Here is a 22992-nt window from a genome sequence, read left to right on the forward strand (position 1 = left end):
CATTTAAAAAACCTTTGCAATTCACTGAAAAAACCATAGGTTTCAGGCACGTTATAGTTAGGAATTAGCATTTAAAAAACCTTACAAATTCACTGAAAAAACCATAGGTTTCAAGGGCGTTATAGTTAGCTGGACTTTTCACTCGTACAAAACCATTGAAATTCCCCCGTTATAGTTAGTTCAGCTAACTATAACTCGCGCCCGCAATGCACTGCTGATGACGTCACATATTACATCACTCATGACATGGTCAGTGACATCACTGATGACATCACTGATGACAGCTTGTAAAAATTAAAAATTGAAAACAACAAACTACTACACTAAATTAACCATTAAAACCAAAACACATAATAAGTGCGATCGAAACAAAATGGTAGTACTGAAGTAGTAAAACAAGTTTTAATTACCTTTGCACACTTATCTAAACTGATTCCTCCACACCTACACACTTCTAAAACAGTAGGACACTAAATTTACACTTAATAGCCAGAACACAGTGAAAGTGTGGCCTAAACAATATGGCTAACTTTTATTTTTGTAAGGGCAGTCATATACCGTTTTGTCATCAACATCTACTAAGGTATACTGTGAAATTAATGAGGTATACCACCGCTCAACATATCACTAAGTTTTTGTGCCTTTCCAAACTGATTCATAATAGCATCTTACACTTCTGTGTGCGTTTGCAAATTGTTTTCTATTCACAAAGGCATTTTACACATGGCATCTTTACGACTGCAGAGTCTCCACACATAAAAAGATAGGACTGTCCTATCTGCTTATGTGCGGAACTCCTCAGTCATAAAGATACTACTCATAAAATATATTTGTGAATAGCAAACAACCATAAAAGCACACAAATGTGAGTGTACCTTTGTGAATCACATCCTATAATTTTAAAACTACTGATTGATCTACTACCAAAATGGATTCTTTATACCCCATAATCTATATTTCTCACACATTTCATCTAAGTCCATTCAGCCATTTTCACGCTACATTTGTTTAAACAATACTATGACACAACACACCTCTCCACTCCACTGTATGACACACCACTCCACTCTATGGCATGTCACTCCACTCTACACAACCCGCTCCACTCTATGACAGTCCACTCCACTTTATGACACTCCATGTCATGCAATGCTACTCCATTGTTTGACAAACCACTCCACTCTACAACACACCACTCCGGTCTACCACATGACACTCAACTCTATGACATGCCTCTTCACTATACACCACTCCACCCTATAACATCGCACTTTAGTCTATGCCACTCCAATCTAAGCCCCTCCACTCTAAGACACTGTGCAACATGCCATTTCACTCTACTCTACGACACACCACTATGCCATTGAACAACACACGACTCTGCTGTATGCTCCTCCATTCTACAACACTCTTCTCCACTGTATGCCCCTCCACTGTACAACACTCTACGACACACCACTCCACAATACGATACCCTACTCCACCCCACTCTGTGACACGTCACACCATTCCACTTTATGATACGCCACTCCACTCTACAAAACTCCACGCCACTCCACGCCATGACATGCCATACCCTCTATATGACACACCACTCTACTCTATGCCACTCCATTGTATGCCACTGTACGATACTCTACTTCATTCTACTCCTCTGTACAACACTCTACGCAACTCACTCCTTGCCCTTTTACTCTACTATACTCGATGACACAGTACTACACTATACTCCACTGTACTCCACTCCTAAACTCTATATCACAGCATTCTACACCAATGAATGCACTCCACTGTACAACGGTGTATTCCACTCCACTCAAACACACTGTACAACACACCAGTCCACTCTATGCCACTCAACTCTACAACACTCTACTCAACTCTATGCCCCCCCACTGTACACTATCTACTCCACTCAACAACACTCTATGACAAGCCCCTCTGACAAGTCACTTCACTGTACAACACAATCAACTTCACTTTATGACCCAACATGCCACTCCACTCTGCAACATGCCACTCACCTGTACACCACTTCCCTGTATTCCATTACAATGTACACTGCTTCACTCTATGCTATTCCATTCTATGCCACACCAGTCTACACACTGACACTAAACTCACAGCACTGTATGTCACAACACTCTACGCCATGACACTCTATGCTATTCCACTCTACGCCACTCTACTCTATGCCACTCCACTCTACTTCAATACACTGTATGCTATTCAACTCTACACCACTCCAATCTATGCCACCCTACTGTACATCACTTCACTCTACACCAATCCACTCTGCACCACTCCACTCTACACTATTGCACTTAACGCCTCTCCGCCATATGTCACTCTATTCGACTCCACTCTCCAGTAATCTGCTCCATGCCACTTCAATCTACGCCACTCCACTGTATGCTATTCCACATGATGCCACTCCACTCTATGCCACTCCACTCTACACCACTTCACTTTACGCCACTCCATTCTATGCTGCTCCACTCTACAGTATTCCACTCTACGCCACTCCACTCTATGCCACTCCATTTCACTCTATGCCACTCCATACTGCATTATTCAGCTCTTTGCCACTCTGCTGTATGCTGCTCCACTCTCCACCATTCCACTTCATGCCAGTCCATTCTATGCTATTCCATTCTATGCCACACCACTCTATGCTGTTCCACTCTATACAACACCACTCTATGCCACTCCTCTCTAGTCCATTATACTCTATGCCACTCTGCTCGAAGCCACTCTATACTTTTCCACTGTACACCACACCACTGTTCACCACTCTGCTGTACGCAACTTCACTCTACGCCCTCCACTCTAGACTATTCCACTCTACCCCACTCCTCTCTATGCCACTCTACACCACTCCACTCTACGCCACTCCACTCTACATAACCCCACTCTACGTTATTCTACTCTATGCCACTCGATTCTATGCTGCTTGATTTTATGCCACTCTACACTATGCTCTTCTACACTACATCACTCAATTCTATGCGACTCCACTTTACCGTATTGCACTGTACGCTGCTCCCCTTTATGCCACTCCAGTCTAAACCACTCCACTATACACTATTCCACTGTACACCACTCCACTCTATACCACTCTACTCTATACTATTCATATCTGAGCCACTCCACTCTGCTTCACTCCCCTCTACACTATTCCACTACTCAGCCCACTCTACGCCGCTTTACTCTATTCTGATACACTTTACACTACTCTACTCAATGCTATTTCACTCTACACCACTCCACTCTATACCGCTGCAATCTATGCCACTCCACTCTATGCAATTCGACTCTGCACCATTCCACTCTATACCACTGTACTGTACGCCACTCCAGTCTAGGCCACTCTGCTCTATGGTATTCCTCTTTCTGCCACTCCACTCTATGCTGTTCCATGCTGTGCCACTCCAGTTTATGCTACTCAACTGTACGCCACTCCACTATTTGCCACTCCAGTTTACTCCACTCTACGCCACTCCATGGTATGCAATTCCACTCTCCGCCACTACACTCTATGCCTCTCCTCTCTACACTACTCCTCTCTACGTCAATCCACTCTACACCACTCCACTCTGTGCCACTTCACTGACCGCTATTCCAGTCTACGCCACTCGACTCTATGCCACTCGTCTCTGCACAATTCCACTCTACGCCACTCCACTCTGTGCCACACGCCTCTACTGTATTCCGCTCTACGCCACAAGACTCTATACCACATCACTTTACACTATTTCACTCTACACCACTATACTTTACGCCACTCTACTCTATAGCACTCCTTCCTACACTATTCCACTCTACGCCACTCCAATATACATCCCTCTTTGCCACTCCACTCTATGGTATTCCACTCTACGCCACTCCACTCTATGCCACTCCACTCTAAGCCACTTTACTCTATGTCACTCTACTCTATGCCATTCCACTGTCCAATATTACACTCTATGCCACTTCACTCTACACCATTCCACTCAATGCCACTCCACTGTGTGCCACAACACTCTACACTATTCCACTCTATTCCACTCCACTCGACTCAATGCAAATTCACGCTATGCTAATCGGCTCTATGCCGCTCCTCTCTATAGCACTCCACTCTACACCATTCCACTCCATGCCACACCACTCTATGCCATTCTATTTTATTCTACTCCACTTTACGCCACTCTGCTCTTTGGCACCCCACTTTGACACTCCACTCTATGCTACTCCACTCTAAGCCACCCCACTCTATGCCACTCCACTCTAAGCCACTCCACTCTGTGCCAGATCCCTCTACTGTATTCCACTCTATGCTGCTAGACTCTACACCTATCCGCTCTGTAACATTCCAGTCTGTGCCACATCACTTTACACTATTCTACTTTATACCACTCCACTCTATAACACTCCTTTCTATGCTATTCCACTCTACACCACTCCACTCTACTCTATTTGCCAATACCCCACTCCACTCTATACGATTCCATTTTTACACCACTCCACTATACATGACTCTACGCCACTCCACTCTTTGGTATTCCATTCTGCGCCACTCCACTCTATGCCAATCCACTCTATGTAACTTCACTCTGTGCCACAGCATTCTACAGTATTCACCTCTATGTCATTCCACTCTGCGCCACTTGACTTTCAGCCAATTCACTCTATGCTATTAGGTTCTATGCCAGTCCTCTCTATAGCACTTCACTCTACACCATTCCACTCTATGCCACTCCACTCTGTACCACATCACTCTACCATAATCCATTCTATGCCACTCCATTCTATGCAATTCCACTCTGTGCCACATCACTCTATGCTATATTACTCTACACAACTCTACTTTATGCCACTCCACTCTATAGCACTCCTTTCTACGCTACTCCACTATACGCCACTCCACTATACTTGCCTCTTCGCCACTCCACTCCGTGGTATTCTACTCTATGACACTCCACTCTAGGCTATTCGACTCTATGCCACTCCACTCTATGCTATTCCATTCTACACCACTCCACTATACATGACTCTATGCCACTCCACACCACTTCACTCTATGCTGCTCCATTGTATGCTACTTCACTCTGCGCCATTCTACTCTATGCCATTCCACTGTCCTCTATTCCATTCTACACTTCTTCACTCTATGCCACTCCACTCTGCGCCAAATCACTCTATGCTATTCGGATCTACGCCACTCTACTGTAAGCCACTCCACTCTATAGCACTCCACTCTACACTGTTCCACTAAACTCCAATCCACTACACGTCACTCTTTGCCACTACACTCTATGGTATTCCACTCTATTTCACTCCACTCTACACTATTCGACTGCATGCTACTCGAACTCTACACCACCTCACTCTATGCTTTTCCATCCTACACCACTCCACACTACAGCACTCGACTCGATGGTATTCTTCTCTACAGCACTCCACCCTATGGTAGTCCACTGTTCGCCACTCCACTCTATGGCACTCCACTCTACTCCATTCTAAGACACTACACTGTACAACACTACACTCGACAACACGCTACACCACTGTCCTCTACGACATTCCACTTAATGACACTTCATCTACGATTATTATTATAAGATAAAAACCATTGCAATTCAATGAAAAAACCAAAGGATAAAGATTAGTTATATTTATAGAAATTGTACGTATTCTTTCTATACAAACCAAGCTTAAACTATGCAAACATTAGAAATGAGGAAGTTATAGTTATACCTTAAATTTATAATTTATGCACCACCTTCAAATTATTTTAACTTGTGCGCCTCCTTACACACTGTTATCAACTTGCTAGCCACATTACTTTAACTTTCACTAAAGCCTTTACAATATACTGCTGATACCTTTTCATAGTACATCACTTTTACCAGGTGAAATTATAACATTCATAACAACACTTATAACATCTCAAATGACATAATTTGTCAGAACACTGCCCATAGGACAGTGGCAAGTTATATTTAATGTAGTGTGGCTAGCAAGTTGACAGCAATGTGTCTGTAGTTACATAATCTACAATAATGTGAAGTAATGATAAATTTGAGGTTGGTGTTTTAAGTTTTATGTTATTTTGAGTGGGGGGGGGGGGTTGCAGCCCTCCTCTCTGAGCCTTAAGAGGCCCAGGGACCTCATTCTCTGGGACAAAAATTATATTAATAGGGGAGGGCGGAAGCAATACTGGCTGGGGCTGTAGGGGAGTTGGAGATCTTCCTATTACCCCCAATGTTATGTTTGGCACATGGGGGTGGGTCCACAAGCATCCCCTCTCCTAATATCAGTGTATTTTGCCCGGGGGATGAGGTCCCCGGGCCTCTGAAGGCTCAGGAAGGGGGGGTCACATGCCTCACTCCTCAATAATTAAAGTATGGCCTCAGAGGATGGGGTTTCCAGGGCCCATTTGGATTCGAGGAGGTGGCCAATGCACCCCTTCCCTAGTATTAATGTATTTGACCCTGGGGGATGGGGGCCCTCTTAAGGCTTGGGGAGAGGGCCATGACCCCTTCCCTTTATTTAAAGTATGGCATGGTCGATTGGGTCCCCAAGGCACATTTAGACTCAGTTAGGGAGGGCGCAACCCCTCCACTAATAATATATTTTTAGCCCCGGGAATGGAGTCCCGAAGACCAATAGTGGCTTGGGGATGGGGGCTGTGCACACTCTCCTTTTTTCAAGAAAAAGTTCCCAGGGGATGGGGACCCAGGACCCATAGTTGTTTGGAGAAGGGGCCATACACCCCTCTACCATTTATTAAAAAAGATGGCCCCAGGGGCCTCAGTCCACTAGAGGCTCGATGAAGGGGCTCACGTGCACCCAGGCCAGGCCTTGCAGTCAAACCCTGCCACATACAGCCAAAAGCCATGACCAGTGGGGGTTGACTTTATGTATGATACTAAAATATTGCTTTATGTTAAAAGAAAGTAATTTGAAAAACCATAGGTTAAAGTGACGTATTTAGGAAAAAATGTCAGTGCCAACGCAACATTTTAAACTAAAAGAACACTCATATTTACTAGCTATAGGGGCATATCAGCAAGGCGAGGCGATAGAATTATCGCCGCTTTTGCGGCCGTTTTCGGACGAGAAGCGGCGATAATTTTATTGCCTAATTAGCAAGCTCACGCGTGAAAACTTGCGTTAGCGTAGGAATTCCTAACGCCCAGCTTTGCATCTCTAATGAGATGCAACGTGGGCATTCCTGACAGGACATGACAGGAGAAATGTCGCTAAGCGACATTTCTCCTATCATCAAGCCTCACGCTATGAAGCATAGCGGCAAGAAAAGTAGCGATAACCCCTGTTATCGCTACTTTCCTTACGCCTGCTTCAGGACTGACTTAGCCATGATATCCTATGGAAGGTGGATATCATGGCTAAGTTTGTGGGGCCCTATCAACAAGCTAACGCCACATTGCGTGAGATTATCACAGGATTTCCAGCGATAATCTCACGTTAGGCAGTTAGCATGAGGATTTTTATCGCTCTTGAGATAAGTGTTGCTGATAGCACGCTATCTCAGCGATAAAAATCCATGCTAGCCGGCGATAATTATCCTAGCGCAAAGTGCGCTTAGCGATAATTATCGCCGGTTGTTGCTGATATGCCCCATAGTTATCTCTAGTAACTATAACTTGTAACTTGTTCATGGTATCATTGACATCATTGATAACATCACTGCAACATCTGAAATGACCTCTTAGATGACAAGACGTGCAGGGGCGGTGCGACCTTAGTATACAATTTATAGTTACTAGAGACAACTGGTGTATTTCTGTGGGTTTTTTTTGTTTGAAATGTTACATTGGCACTGAACATTTCACCTAACTATATTTTCACTTAACTTTTTTGATTTTCCGCTTATGTAGTTATGGTTAACATTGACTTTCCATTAAAAGGCAATTTTTGTTATCTTTTATTAACGTTGTCACCTCTCAATGAATTTGCAATAAATTTTCCAAAAAATGGTGCATCCACTCTTTGTTCTTCATAGCATTTTTTGTGCAGACTCATTTAGCGGGGGCCAAAACAGAAGGATCCCTAAAGTGACATTTGACTTTTTAACTTTGGTGTATTATTTGCTCCTCGATTCAAAACAAATAGCTCAACGGAATTACACCAAACTTGGCATGTAATTAGACTTTTAGTTATCCAAGTGCCTTTACTTGGTTTGTTGTTAACCTGTCCAGTAGCTTTTGGGAAATTAGCATTCAAAAAGTGCTCGAGTCTAGGCATGAGAAGGTTTCATTTCAAAGAATCTGAACTGTTTTTTTTAATTCTTTTTGTTTGCATTTCTCACAAATTGTACAACAATAACATAACATGCAGTGCAAGACATTCCATGTAATCTATCATTCAGTTCGAAATCCTTGTATGCTTCCAGCAGTCAAGGCCCACCAATACATTGTCTGAAACAGAAATAAGTACCTGTTTACAATTACCTTAGGGGGTTGAGGAAAATAAAAATCTATGAGGCCTATGTGTCCCCATGTGCCCCCCCCAACGCTTATATGCACATACATGTAACCTATGTATTTCCCCTCCATGGCCTTTCTATCATGATGCTTATGCTATAACGTGGCCTGCCATCATCCAGTCTCCCATGAGAGAAACGACAAATCTGTATTGAGGCCTACACGTTTTTCATCATGTTTTCCTGCATTTTCATGAAGCCCATGTTTATGGCTCAGCCAGAGCCGAAAAGAGGTTTCATGCCTCAGAACGCTCTGAAAGCTACAGCTACGTATCCTTGGCCTTGCACACTTGGGCCTCAGCCAAAGGGGCCCCGACCGAGGTGCCGAGACAGTATTGAGCACGGTTATCTGCTTACTCTTACTGAAACCACATTCTTGCCTGGTGAAGGAGGAATGAACGCGACCCATCTGCAAGGAGGGAGCCCAGCCCTACTGTCTCTCTTTGTGAGATTGCAAAGCTCACGTCAGTAAAAAGCCCATAGCCCCCATGTAAGGCCTCTGCAGTAAATGAAGTAAATGAAGAAATAGATGCCACATCGGCTCTTGGTGATGAGCAACCTATGTCACAAATCAGTCCCTGCTCCAGACATCGGATATCAGATAATACAAGATGTGCTGGTCGTCCTGACACTGAAGGCCTCACTCACTGAAGGCCTCACTTCCAGACTTGTCCGGTTGCATAGCAACCCTCCCCACGTCAGTTACACGTCATGCTCGAGTTGAGCACAAGTAAGGCAAAGTTCCAGTACAATTCCAGCAGATCACGCAACCCCCTCCAGGTATCCACCCACACATGACAAATTACCCATTATCATCAAGTGGACGCCCACATGGACGCCCACCTTCACGCCTACTTACACGCCCACATGCTCTTATCTCATTCTCTCTTGCTCTTTTGCTTACGTACAATTGAGAAATGTATATATACTGTACTCTGTGAATAATGTTTTGAGAATATTGAGAATACTTTTGAGTCCCTTTCCAGATCCTTTTTGGTGATGGTAATATTCTCCCTTTGACTCGAGTTATTGGAATAAAGCCCTTTATGAACCTGATACCACAGACTCAGCCTCTTGCTTTATGCATGATCTTATTTATATTTTAAAATTCTGAGAGCGTAATATTTTATTTACCACATAATGGCGCCCGAACAGGGACATCTCTTTCCCCACACGCCGGAGATGAAGGTCCAGTTTTGCCCCCTTCCATAGCCATGACGGACTTCAAGCGCGCACGTCGCGGGTCTTCCCGCCAACTCCCTCAGGCCAACGAAGGGGACAGACTGCGACCAGGCATCCATACGAGGCGGTGAGGAACGCAGATTGTCCTACCCAGAGCCCACCTGCGAGAGAGCTGTGTCCGAGGTATACAGAGGCCCACCAGATTCCGAAGTTCCGAAGTATCCAGGTCACGAGTCGAGTCCAGTCCAGTCCAGTTTGGTCTAGTCCAGTTCAGTTCCGAGGCCTTCCGTTCCGTGCTACCCGGTGAGTACCGTTGCTGGGGAGGCAGTTAGACGTGCACATTAGGTTGTGCCGGTCAAGACGGGTTTGGGTACACAAATCCGGTCTGCACTGTTTCAGCAGTGTATCTGTACTGTTTAGCAGTATATCTAGTATGTCTTGCATATAATTCAGTATTCTCTAGTGTTAGTATTATGTCTGTAACTAGTTTCCTATTAGTTATCATCGTTCGTTAAATGTTAAATGTTTTAATATGTTTTAAAAATTGTGGTATGAATGAGTGTTCATTATTGTGTTTATTGTAATTTATTGTGTTCAAAATCAAGTAGCAAAGTTTAAAGATGCCGTTCTTTTCAAAATTAAGACAGATCAAAACTAGAAAAGGGGTACTCGAGGAAGCTGTTCCCATTCCACCTAGGGACACTCCAGGGTACTTTATGTATCATAAGCATGGCCTAGATGCCGTATTATTTCTTGATTTATGGGTGGACTACACCAAGGATTTACCAGAAAGTCAGAGGTGGCCCGCAGCTGGGACCTGGGATGCAGATTGCATCATGAGAGTAGAAGAAGAGTTATGGAAAAAGACAGCCAGACAGTCACAGAAAAATGCCATTGAATTATGGCGTAAAAAATTGCATAGACGCACAGAGAAAGCGCTCAGAAAAGAAGAGAAAAGTAGGGAGGATTCAGACAAAGTCCGAGAAAACGTATTAGTTGAGGAAGGTATCCGAGTAAAAGCAGAACAAGTAGACAGACAACGAAACACTCTTATGAAAGAGAAAATGTAGACCAGCTCGGAAGGATGCCATTGAGTTTTGGCGCAAGGAGTCACATAGGAGGACAGAGTAAGTGTTTCACGAAGCAGAGAGAAGTAGACAGGAGTCTGGAAAAGCCAAGGAAAAGATGTTACAGGAGGAAGTGGAGCAGGTAAAATGAGCGCAGGCTGACAGAGAAAGAAATACTGACGTTGCTGGTATTTATCCCGTCCTTTCAGAGGACCTAGCAAGAGTGGCCCCAGTAGAAGGTCCAGTTAGAGTGCCACCGCAAGTACCACGATACATATAATAATGATATAGTAGCCCAAAGGTTCTTGAGCCTCCCACCAAACGAACAGCGCATAGCTGGTGTTTTCATGGTCCAACATTTGATTACGTTGTTAAAAGGGACTTGAGAGGGGTGTAGCTAGGGTAATAGCAACACCTGTGATTTGATGACACCCCTAATGTACAAAGTGTTAACGAAAAAATAATTAGTGAAAAGTTTAGCTTGAAAAAAGAATTGTGGGTATTTCGAATTTGCAAATTGTTCAAGAATACAGGTTTGTGTTCTTGGTGGTCCAGTGAGCCAATGTGCTGGGTCAAGACGGTAAGATTATGACCCCCTGAGAGCAAATTGTATATAACAATAATTTTTCAATTGGGCGAATTATTGCAGTTTTTATGGAATTGAGTAGTCTTTTTGTCTTTGACAGCTTCAGAGTGAGGAGAAGGTGGGGGCTGTGTAGAGCAGAATGTGATACAGAAATCGGAGACAGATTCTGACCTTGTAGCCAGTGTAGGTGGGGGCCGGTGAGAGGAGCAGAACAGAGGCACTGCTTAGAAGGCTTCTCTGACATCGCATCTGTGTAATGCCTGCAGCCGGAGAGCCTTGGGGGCCAGGAGTAGGAAAAACAAAAAAAGATGGCTGGCAGCCCAGGCTCAGGCCGCGCTGAGGGGCTATTTTTAACTTCTCTGATAAGACAGGGCAGCTGAGAAATGTAAGTCGAGAAAGATTCCCTTGTTCTATTCTGTGCAAAACGAGTGCTCCGAGGAAATGTCTATGGAGAAGATTTGTTTTATTTTTTAGCAATTGTTATATTGCTTCTGGCCAGAAAGTAAAATGTTGCTCTTGCTTGGAATTTTAAGGGCTATATGCCTATATAAAAACGATTTTCAAATTCAGACATTTTTTAATTGTGGCCACAAGCTGCCACCAGTTGCATTGGATAAATGATCCAGTGGTTAAAAGTCTGTGAGGAGAGATGAGAGGTGCGTCTTCGTCTGGGACATTAGGGTACATTGTGTTGACGAAGATGCATAGCTCATTTTTATGAAAAAAAAAAACAAACAGGTTCGTGTGTTCTTCGTTTTTGATTATTCTTGCTGATTCTGGGTGTCAGACTTGACACGGTGATTTCAGATGGGGGTGTATAGGGCAGGTAAATCAGTTATTGATTATAAGCCTGACAAATTAAGCAGGCCAGAATGTTCGCCTCTGAGCTGTAGGTACTATAATTGCGCATCGCTGCTCATTTATATATGTTAGTGTAATTGTCTATGCTTTCTGTGCTTGGTATACTGATGGCTTGGCATATGTATTTTATATATGTTTTGTTTTTGTGTTGTATTGACCAGTATGTTTGGCATTAATACAAGTTCTCCTGGGCGTTACAGAGATGGACGTGACGACGTATATCTTTGCGCTGCGCTTGGCTGGAACTTGTTCACAATTACTAAAATTCACAGACATGATATTACCTTTATCATGCTGTCAAAATAGCGGACAACACGTTATCAGTGTATGTCTAATTGGTATTGGTGATGAATAAAAGAAGAAAATAGTTATGCAAGACTTAAATATGTATCACATGACTGCCTTTCTCTTATAGATAGGCAGCCTCGGTCATATGTTTCCAGATTGGACATTAAGGAACCATTATGATCTGTGCACTCGCATCTTACCTCTTGAAAGGCCTGTTTTAAATAAGGACTGCCACCCCAGAGTGACAAATGAGGCTCGGTATTTAGGGTAATGAGAAAATATCTGACAGGATTTCCTTTTTAAAGTTTGCTTTAGTAAGCTCATTCTTGTAAGTGGTGGCCCCAAAAGTTGACTTGTTTTTAAATTAGGCTGTTTATTGTATAGGTGGAAATTATTGCAAAATGACTGATTTCTTTAGCAGATGAATTATTAATTATCAACATTAACAACTGTTCTTAAACTTGGTTTTCCGAATATTTAGGTAATTTAACATTCCTATTAGGGCCTCCTAGCATTAATATTGACTTCAGGTTGGTGTAGGTTCATGTAATAGGGACATTTGCATATGAGATGTCATTTGGCCAGCTTATGAGCTAACACAATGAGGTTTGTACATTAATTTGAAGGATTTCTCGCCGTTTCAAATACGCTGTGTATCTCCTATAATTTTGCTTACGCCCAGTAGCTACACACAGGGATTAATAGTGTTGACAAGACACAGGGTTTGATAGTGTTTGACAGCAGTGAAATCTGTTTCAGATTTCCTCCTGTCAAAAAGGGGGGGAAGGAGGAGAATATTGGCTTTCTGCTGGCCCCTGAGGAGGTTCGCTTCCCGCTAGCCCCTTAAGAAATTAAGCCCCTTAGAAATTAGCCCCCTTAGAAATTAAGCCGAGGAAATAGGTATGGTGCTTTCCCCTTTTTCTCATGTTTTATTGTGATCTTTCAGGGGAATTAGTCCAAGCCCCTAATACAGCTTCTACTAAAGTCCTCCCTTGGACACAAGAACACACTGTGGCATTTGAAGAATTAAAGAGAGCTTTATGTCAAGCACCAGTTTTAGCAAACCCTGATTACAACAAATCGTTTATGCTTTTTGTGACAGAACGGGATGGAACAGCACTATCTGTCCTAACACAAGATCATGCAGGAAAACACGAGCCCTGTGCTTATTTTTCTAGTACATTAGACCCAGTAGCACAGGCTTTGCCTGCGTGCCTAAAATCAGTTGCAGCAACGGCCTTAGCCATAAGACAAAGTGACTCGATAGTGCTGGGCCACCCTCTGACAGTACAAGTACCACACGCAGTAGAGGTTCTCTTGAACCGGACACAAACACAACACCTGACTGTAGCTAGACTGACAGGCTATGAGCCAACGTTATTTCAACCACACATAGAGATCAGACGATGCAACATACTGAATCCTGCTACCCTTTTGCCCTCCAGTACAGAAAGCGTTTCACCACACGACTGTGTTGAAGTAATACATACCGTGACTAAACCAAGACAAGACTTGACAGACGTTGCACTCCCAGACCCCGACCTAACACTATAAGTTGACGGCTCATGCATGAGGACAGGGGTGGGAGAATTAGTGGCAGCATATGCAGTGACTACTGATACTGTAATAATAGAGACTAAAAGAATAGACATATTGTCAGCACAAGCAGCAGAGCTCATCGCCCTGACACAAGCGTGCATAAGAGCTAAGCACCTGAGAGTAAACATTTACACCGATTCTGTGGCGAGAAAGAGGTTTCTTGACCTCTCATGGGGCCAAGATACAGCATGGCCCCCTTATTCAAGCCCTACTGGAAGCAATACATTTACCAACAGCCATAGCTATCCTAAAATGTAAAGCACATACTAGAGCCACAGATACCATTTCCCAAGGCAATGATCTGGCAGACCGAACAGCTAAACAGACAGCTCAGACCCCACTAGACATGACAAAATCACAGATACTATCACTGTCCAAAGCCATGACAGTTAGGGATCCTTCCAAGGATGTACAAGACATACAGACACATGCTACTATGGACGAATTAAAGAAATGGTCGGAACAAGGAGGGGTACTGACTGATCAGGGTTGGATGAATAAGGGCAAATCCACATGGTTTCTTCCTGATTCGATGGTACAAGTGATTATAAATACCGCACATAGTCCTGCACACTTAGGAGAGAAAGCAATGATAGATAGCTTACAGAATATATGGTTCAACAAGCACCTGCGTGCAGCAGCGAAACAAAAGGTCAGAACATGTATGATCTGTTGCCAATTCAATCCAGGTAAAGGCATTCCGATGGAACAAGGTGGATTCCATCCACCTGACCACCCTTTTGAAGTGCTCCAAATGGATTATATCCAAATAAACAGATGTAGAGGTTACAAATATGTCCTGGTACTAATGAAGCAGGTGTCCCTTCTGTTAGGGTATACCTGGAAATTCCATTGTGTGCGACATCCTGAAGCAGCAGGCCTTGTAGAAAGACATAATCGGACATTAAAAATTTGCGCAGACAAAGGTGTAGATTGGATGGTAGCCCTGCCGGTTGCCCTCTTTTACATGCGAATGGTAGCTCATTCTAGAACAGGCTTATCTCCCTATGAAGTGGTCTTTGGTAGACCACCGAATATGTGGGGCACTCCAATGCCTAAAAAGATTACTGATGTTGATAGTAACATGCTGACAGATTACCTGGCTTCCTTGATGTCTGCACTACTCTCTTGTTGTTCGCAGGTTGCTGCCGCCTTCCCTGACAACACCCAGGTCAAGGAACACTCCATCGCTAATAAGGAACTTTGATAGATCAAGCCCTCTTGAGCCGAGGTGGAAGGCGCCGAAGCCGTTAAAGTCGAGGGACGGAAAGGATGGTTGCACCTTCACCACTCTTTTACAAAGGAAAGACTTTGAACACCATTTTCTAGAGGAGACTCCCCAGAAGTTTCCACAAAGCTAAACTTTGATCTAAAAAGTCAGAACCCGTTTGATCAATTAAGTCCACTAGGTGGTGAAGCGGTTGAACATGTATTCTGGCTTGCATAAGATCTTGGACAATAACATTGATAAAAAGAGCAAGATGTGCATCACGATAATATGTATCAGCTTAATACTACATGCTATTTTTCCTCCTATTGCCTCACTCTTATACTCCTCCACTAATGATACCATAAAGCACACATTTAGTGATCTGCCATCCTATGAGCTATCATATCGACTTGCCTTACGCAACAATACCTTTATTCAGATGCTGCACCATTCACATCAGACTAGCAATGCTACAGGCTGCTGGGTCTGTGGCCGATTTCCCCCGTATCAGAAGGTAAAGGGAGTGTTGCCTCTTTTTCCTTTTCCGTTCTCCCATAATGGTTCTTGCGGAGCATGGTTTGCCTTAATGACATCCATCAACGGTGATGCCAAAGAATACAAAGCAATAACAAGGCTCCACAAGATTGCCCAAAACATACATCAAGACCCAGGCACGTGGACATGGTCCGGTTGGCTCTGGGGATTAATATCGGCTTGGGGATGGAAAGTGTTGACCGTCTGTGGGTTGATACTATTAATGATATTCAGTTGTTGCCTATGTCTGCAGTGTGGCCCGGCCATTTGTGGCCTGTGTGCTACTGCATGTGTTCCACATCCCTATTTACAAAGCATTGAAAATGGAAAAATAATGCTGCAAGAACAGATCGACTGTCTCATGAAAATAGACGTTACATAGGGGGTTCACTAGGGTACAAGGAGGGAATGAGGAAAATAAAAATCTATGAGGCCTATGTGTCCCCATGTGCCCCCCCCAACGCTTATATGCACATACATGTAACCTATGTATTTCCCCTCCATGGCCTTTCTATCATGATGCTTATGCTATAACGTGGCCTGCCACCATCCAGTCTCCCATGAGAGAAACGACAAATCTGTATTGAGGCCTACACGTTTTTCATCATGTTTTCCTGCATTTTCATGAAGCCCATGTTTATGGCTCAGCCAGAGCCGAAAAGAGGTTTCATGCCTCAGAACGCTCTGAAAGCTACAGCTACGTATCCTTGGCCTTGCACACTTGGGCCTCAGCCAAAGGGGCCCCGACCGAGGTGCCGAGACAGTATTGAGCACGGTTATCTGCTTACTCTTACTGAAACCACATTCTTGCCTGGTGAAGGAGGAATGAACGCGACCCATCTGCAAGGAGGGAGCCCAGCCCTACTGTCTCTCTTTGTGAGATTGCAAAGCTCACGTCAGTAAAAAGCCCATAGCCCCCATGTAAGGCCTCTGCAGTAAATGAAGTAAATGAAGAAATAGATGCCACATCGGCTCTTGGTGATGAGCAACCTATGTCACAAATCAGTCCCTGCTCCAGACATCGATATCAGATAATACAAGATGTGCTGGTCGTCCTGACACTGAAGGCCTCACTCACTGAAGGCCTCACTTCCAGACTTGTCCGGTTGCATAGCAACCCTCCCCACGTCAGTTACACGTCATGCTCGAGTTGAGCACAAGTAAGGCAAAGTTCCAGTACAATTCCAGCAGATCACGCAACCCCCTCCAGGTATCCACCCACACATGACAAATTACCCATTATCATCAAGTGGACGCCCACATGGACGCCCACCTTCACGCCTACTTACACGCCCACATGCTCTTATCTCATTCTCTCTTGCTCTTTTGCTTACGTACAATTGAGAAATGTATATATACTGTACTCTGTGAATAATGTTTTGAGAATATTGAGAATACTTTTGAGTCCCTTTCCAGATCCTTTTTGGTGATGGTAATATTCTCCCTTTGACTCGAGTTATTGGAATAAAGCCCTTTATGAACCTGATACCACAGACTCAGCCTCTTGCTTTATGCATGATCTTATTTATATTTTAAAATTCTGAGAGCGTAATGTTTTATTTACCACAGGGTGTTACACCTCAGTACTCAATACATGACTACCCTATACACCACATTCCTGGACACAGCATCCTCATGGACCCCGTATACAATTTTGTTATGTCACACATCTACCGCATCTGCCGATTGTAACCAGTTCACAAAGGGTTCCCATATATCCCTAGGGCAGGATTTTGTTGGCAACAATTCTCAATATGTTATTAGCTGTGCCTTACATATGTCACGCTGGCAATCCACTCCCTCGCCGTGGGAGGTAGTGCCGCCCCCCAATGTGTGGCTACCTGCCACTTTGCCAGTAATAGGAGTATGTCAGGTAGTTTGCGGACTTTAGGTGGCACTATTTCCAGGACTCATAGCAGTGCTATCAGTGGCGTGTGGGGGAGAGTAAGCCAGGTGATGGCCTTAATATGACCAAATATATTGATCTAATAATTTGCGATTGGTCTACACTGCCATGCCAGATGGAGGAAGGTTGCCCGGGAGGCCCCGCACCTCCAACAGCGGTCGTCCTCACGCAGCACCCATCTTATGTAGTTGAATAGGTGTACGATAAAGGCGATGGATATACTTAAAGTGGATGAGACGGAGACGGTAATTTGGTGACAGTCGCTCCATCAGTTTACAGCTAAGTTCCCATTGCTTGTCCGTGATTCCCTCCCCCAGGTCCTCCTCCCAGGCCCTGCGAGCGGTTGGGATGATAATTGGATATGTTTTCTGGGTGCCGTTATAAATGCAAGAATTGAATTTCTGCCCTGATTCCACTGCTAATATGTTTTCCAACGCTGGCAACGTTATTGGTGGCTAAGGAAATGTGGGGACATTTTTTTTGCACGATGCACAACGCCGATAGTAGGTTAACATATCCAGAGCTGAGGGTGGTGTGAAATCGCACATTTGTTGTAATGTGAGAAAATTATCTGCAGGGTAGAGATCGCCTCCTTTCTTTATATTATGCGTGGACGTGCATTGATGTGTTCTGGGCTCCAGAAGCGGAGGGAGCAATGGATTGTTTGGGAGGGGCATGGATGGAGCGTATAGTATGTCCAATTGTGCCCGTTTGCGGAGACCCGCCAATTGCCCATCTTAAGACTTGTACAGTGTCAATTTCATCACAGGACGTTTGTATGTGTGGAATAGCACTGTGGATAATGGGATGGGTGCTGCCCTGTCGATTTCTATTGCAACATGCGGTTGAAATGGTGTGGGGTGCACCCAAAAGTGCAAGAATTGAGCCTGTGCAATGTGTGCGTATAGGACAAAGTCGGGTGCCGCCATGCCGCCCCCTGTTCTTGTGGGAGTGTCTATATCTCCCAGGAGATCCTAGGCTGTCTCCCAGCCCACACCTACTCAATCATTAGTGACCTGAGTCTGGTAAAAAACTGCACCGTGAGTGGTAAGGAAATGTTTGCAAAAAGATATAAAAGTTTTGGTAACATAATAATCTTGGCCACTGCTATGCGACCGGCCAGAGACAAGGGAAGGGTCTTCCATCTTTTGACTCTCTCTTCGATCCAGTCCACCACTCTGCCATAATTTGCCGACAACAGTTCCTGCAGATTATCACTGAACCAGATGCCCAGGTAGCGAACCGGGCCGGATGCCCAAAGTAATGGATAATCAGGTACGAAAGCCTGGGTTCCGGGCATAAGTAGCAGAATTACAGACTTTCCCCAATTTATATTCACCCCAGAGAGTCAGCCGTATCGTACAACCTCCCGCGTCATGGGCGACAGGTTTTCCTTGGGGTTTACCATGTATAAAATGATGTCGTCCGCATACATCGACACGGTGAGAGCCCTGGTTGTAAAGCCTATCCCCCTGTTTGTGTGGTGCTGCCACAGATGAGCTGCCAGTCGTTCGGTCGCGATCGCGAATAATAAAGGCAATAGGGGGCAGCCTTGTCTGGTGCTCCGTGTGATGTCTATTGGCTCCAAGATCAATCCATTGACTCTGAGCTGTGCAGTGGGCCTCGTATAGAGAAGTTGAATTTGTCGGATAAAAAGGGGGCTCAGGCCTAGTCGTCCAAGCAGCGGGAATAGGAACCCCCATTCCAAAGAATCAAATGCCTTGGTGGCGTCCAAGAGAGCCGCGATAGCGGATACATGTGGGGCAAGGTAGTGTAGCAGCCTGAATAGCATCCTTAGATTGTGGGAAGTTGATCTGCCGGCCACGAAGCCCGATTGGTCCAGCGCACTATCAATGGTAGTAAGGGCTGAAGCCGATTGGCCAAAGTTTGGCGAAAATTCTGGCATCCAAATTGATCAATGAGAGTGGACGATACGAATCACATTGTTGGGGGTCTTTGTCCGGTTTTAAGAGGGTGATAATGATAGCTTCACGCATCGAGCTAGGGAGAGTTCCCTCTTGTAGTGTCTCCTGGTATACCGCTAGGAGGTAGGGGGCCCGTAACTCCGAGTATTCTTTGTAGAATTTAGCGGTAAGGCCGTCCGCACCCGGTGCCTTATCTGCCTGCAGGCTCCCGATGACTTGCCGCACATCTTCTACCGTGAAAGGTATATCGAGGTACTTCTGATGCACTCTACCAAACCACAACAGCTCTATGGAATCAAAGTAATCCTCTAGGACCGGGTGTGTGGGGGTTGTCTGAGAGGTGTATAATTGAGCATAGAAATCATGCATAGTGGTGAGAATATCAGTTGGGGAGTGCACTACCCCATCAGCGGGGGTTTTGAGCACTGTAATACATGTGGAGCCCCTGGGTTGTTGCAGAAGGTTTGCAGCATGTTTATGTAGGAATATTACCTCCTTTTCTGCCTCGTCTTGGTATTCTGTGAGTTTGCTACGGATCTGTCCCATGATTGTGGCTGTGGGTGTTGTGAAATACTGTGCTTCCAGTGTGTGGAGCTCCGGTTCAAGCCTGCTCAGGCTGCCGCATATATCTCTGAGTACCCTGGACTGTCCCGCTATGCAGTGCCCAGGAGTAACCACCTTAAACGCCTACCAAAGCACTCCGGCAGACTCAACAGTGCCTATATTATGGTCAAAATAATCTTTAATATGCACATGAAGCTGCTCCCGGAAAGCTGCATCTAGAAGAGCATTGGGCGATGAGCACCACGCAAAGGGCTGTATATAAGGTTTGGGCACCTGCAGTGTCAGTGCGACTGGTGAGTGATCTGACAGAGTGCTAGCATGATGTGTTGCCTCTGTTACCCAGGAGTGAAGGTCCTGTGAGGTAAGCCAGAAGTCTAACCATGACCAAGTATTATGCTGATGTGTAATGCACGTGCCTTCCCGAGTTCCTGGATGAAACACTCGCCAGGAATCAATTAATCTATAATCAGCAAGCAATCCCTTCAAAACCGCAGCAGCCTGTGGGTGATGTGTACGTGAAGTGCCCTCCCTGTCCTCTTCAAGCGACAGTACGGTGTTGAAATTGCCCCCCCCCCAGATGATCGCTGCGTCCCCTATTTATTGCATACGATGCCAAACCTGCTGATAGAAAGTGGGGTCGTCAACATTGGGACCATATATATTGTCGATAAGCACCCGTCTATGGAATAGGGATCCCAATGTCAGTAGATATCGTCCGTCTGGATCGCTAACTACCTTTGTCGTCTGCCAAGGAATGCCCCTTCTTATTAATGTGGCCACTCCCCTGGAATAGTTAGAGTAACAGGAGGTGTATATCTTGCTCCACCTAGTGGATTTCAATCTTTCACAGGCGGTACTCTTCCGGTGGGTCTCTTGAAGTAGGCATACGTCTACAGCATGTCTCGCTAGGTAGGACTGCACCAGCCGTGCCTTTCTGTGGTCATTTATGCCGCGCACATTCCAAGTAACACAGGTCAATTTAGACATTCAATGTAGCGGGAATAGGTGGCTCCGTATCTGCCAGTGTCAGTTTTAGTGAGGTGTGTCTGCAGTCGCTTCCTACAATATCGCACTCGCTGTATAAGGGCGGATTCTGTAATGGGACAGGTATTCCATAGGTGTGAAATATCCAGAGGAAAGTAAGTCATACACTGCGATATAACAGAACTTGATGTGTACTGCATTAAACACAAAACCAATAAAACAACAACGTCCCCTGCCCACCCCCCATCCACACCAACCCCCCAATTAGGCTGTGCATTTCCCGTACATCCCATTGCAGACAAAAACCCTGAACATTCAAGGCTGAAGGGAATCATGCCAGGAGGGCGAAGATTCGCCGGCAAACTGCCCCATCACAGGAGCAACAGGGTGACCAAGTTGAGTTATTTACTACCAGAAAAAATAAATAATTAACATTTGGTATAGCTAGAAGGTTGTTTGGCTGCAGGTTTCGCTCCGTACACTTGTGAAATAAACCATCATGCAAGCATATTAGTCATTGTCACTTAGCTGACTGTTTGGGGAGGCCGTGGCTGCCGAATCTCTCAACTGCTGCTTACTTGCCGTTTGTTTTGTAAATTTCAAAGCAGCACTAGCCTCAGTGAAAATCATCAGTTTGTCCCTGGTTTGGACCCTTAGCTTTGCAGGGTATAACATGGCATATTTTGTGCCTGATTTTTTAAAAAGCTTCTTAGCGGGGATGAATTCTCATCGTGCAGCTTGAACAGCCTGTGTGAAGTCTGGATAAAAAGCAATGTTATTTCCCTGGTGTTGTATGTCTCCTTTTTTCCGGGCCAGCTGCAATACAGCGTCCCTGTCTCTGTAGTTCAGAAGACGGGCCAGTATCGGCCATGGCTGGGCACCAGGGGGGGGGCCTAGGTCCCAGGTTACGATGCGCTCTTTCCACCAAGAACATTTCTGACACTCCAGAACCAAACAGATCCCTTAGTAAACCTTCGATGTATTGTTCCATGTTCGCTATGTTCGTGGATTCTGGAATGCCTGTGAGGCGAACATTATTCCTTCTTGACCTCGCTTCAAGGTCTTCGTTGCATGTTTTAATTACTTCAAGCACCTTTACCATTCGAAGTAGCCGTTCCTGCGTCTCCACCTGGCGGCCATCTGAGTCTGAGACCCTTGTTTCCAGTGTGTCAATGCGGGATTCGTGCTTGTCCACTCTTTGTGAGACATGGTCCATTCGCAACACCAGAGAGTCTAGTTTAGAATCTATGTCCCACAGGCTTCACCTGTCTAAGCATAGTTTTGATGTCTTCCTCCTGTTCCGGTTCGAGCTGCGTCTCGTGCACCATAGTGCTCAGTTTCAACCCCATGTCTTGTAGCTGTGCGGTGCGTTTTTCAAAGGTGATTTTGGCCTGTTTGTTGTCTGGTTAACCATAACGGTGATCTTGTTTTGTCATGCACCACGGGCATGGATGCCTGAAACAAGGCACCTGAGCACCATCTGCACACGTCGTGGGTTGAGAACTTTATATCCCTGTTAATGAGCAGGCTATGGCCTCGGTGTCTTGCAAAACTTCACCTCAGTGTTCTGTCCGCCAAAAACCACTTCACCCTGCCCACGCTGACTGCAAATGTTATTCAGTGGGTCAGTAGGTGCCCTTTAGATTGCGTCCAGTGATCCACAGCAGTAGCGCCCCCTCAGTGCAGGAGCGGCACAGCTGGCTCTTATATGGCACCTTAGTGCAGCAACGAGACTCCCGTGTGGCCCACCATTGTCTGCCCCGCCTGTGGCATCCGGAGGGGCCTGCTCCACCAG

This window comes from Triturus cristatus, chromosome 5_1 (genome assembly GCF_964204655.1).
Source record: "Triturus cristatus chromosome 5_1, aTriCri1.1, whole genome shotgun sequence".
Classification (NCBI taxonomy): Eukaryota; Metazoa; Chordata; class Amphibia; order Caudata; family Salamandridae; genus Triturus; species Triturus cristatus.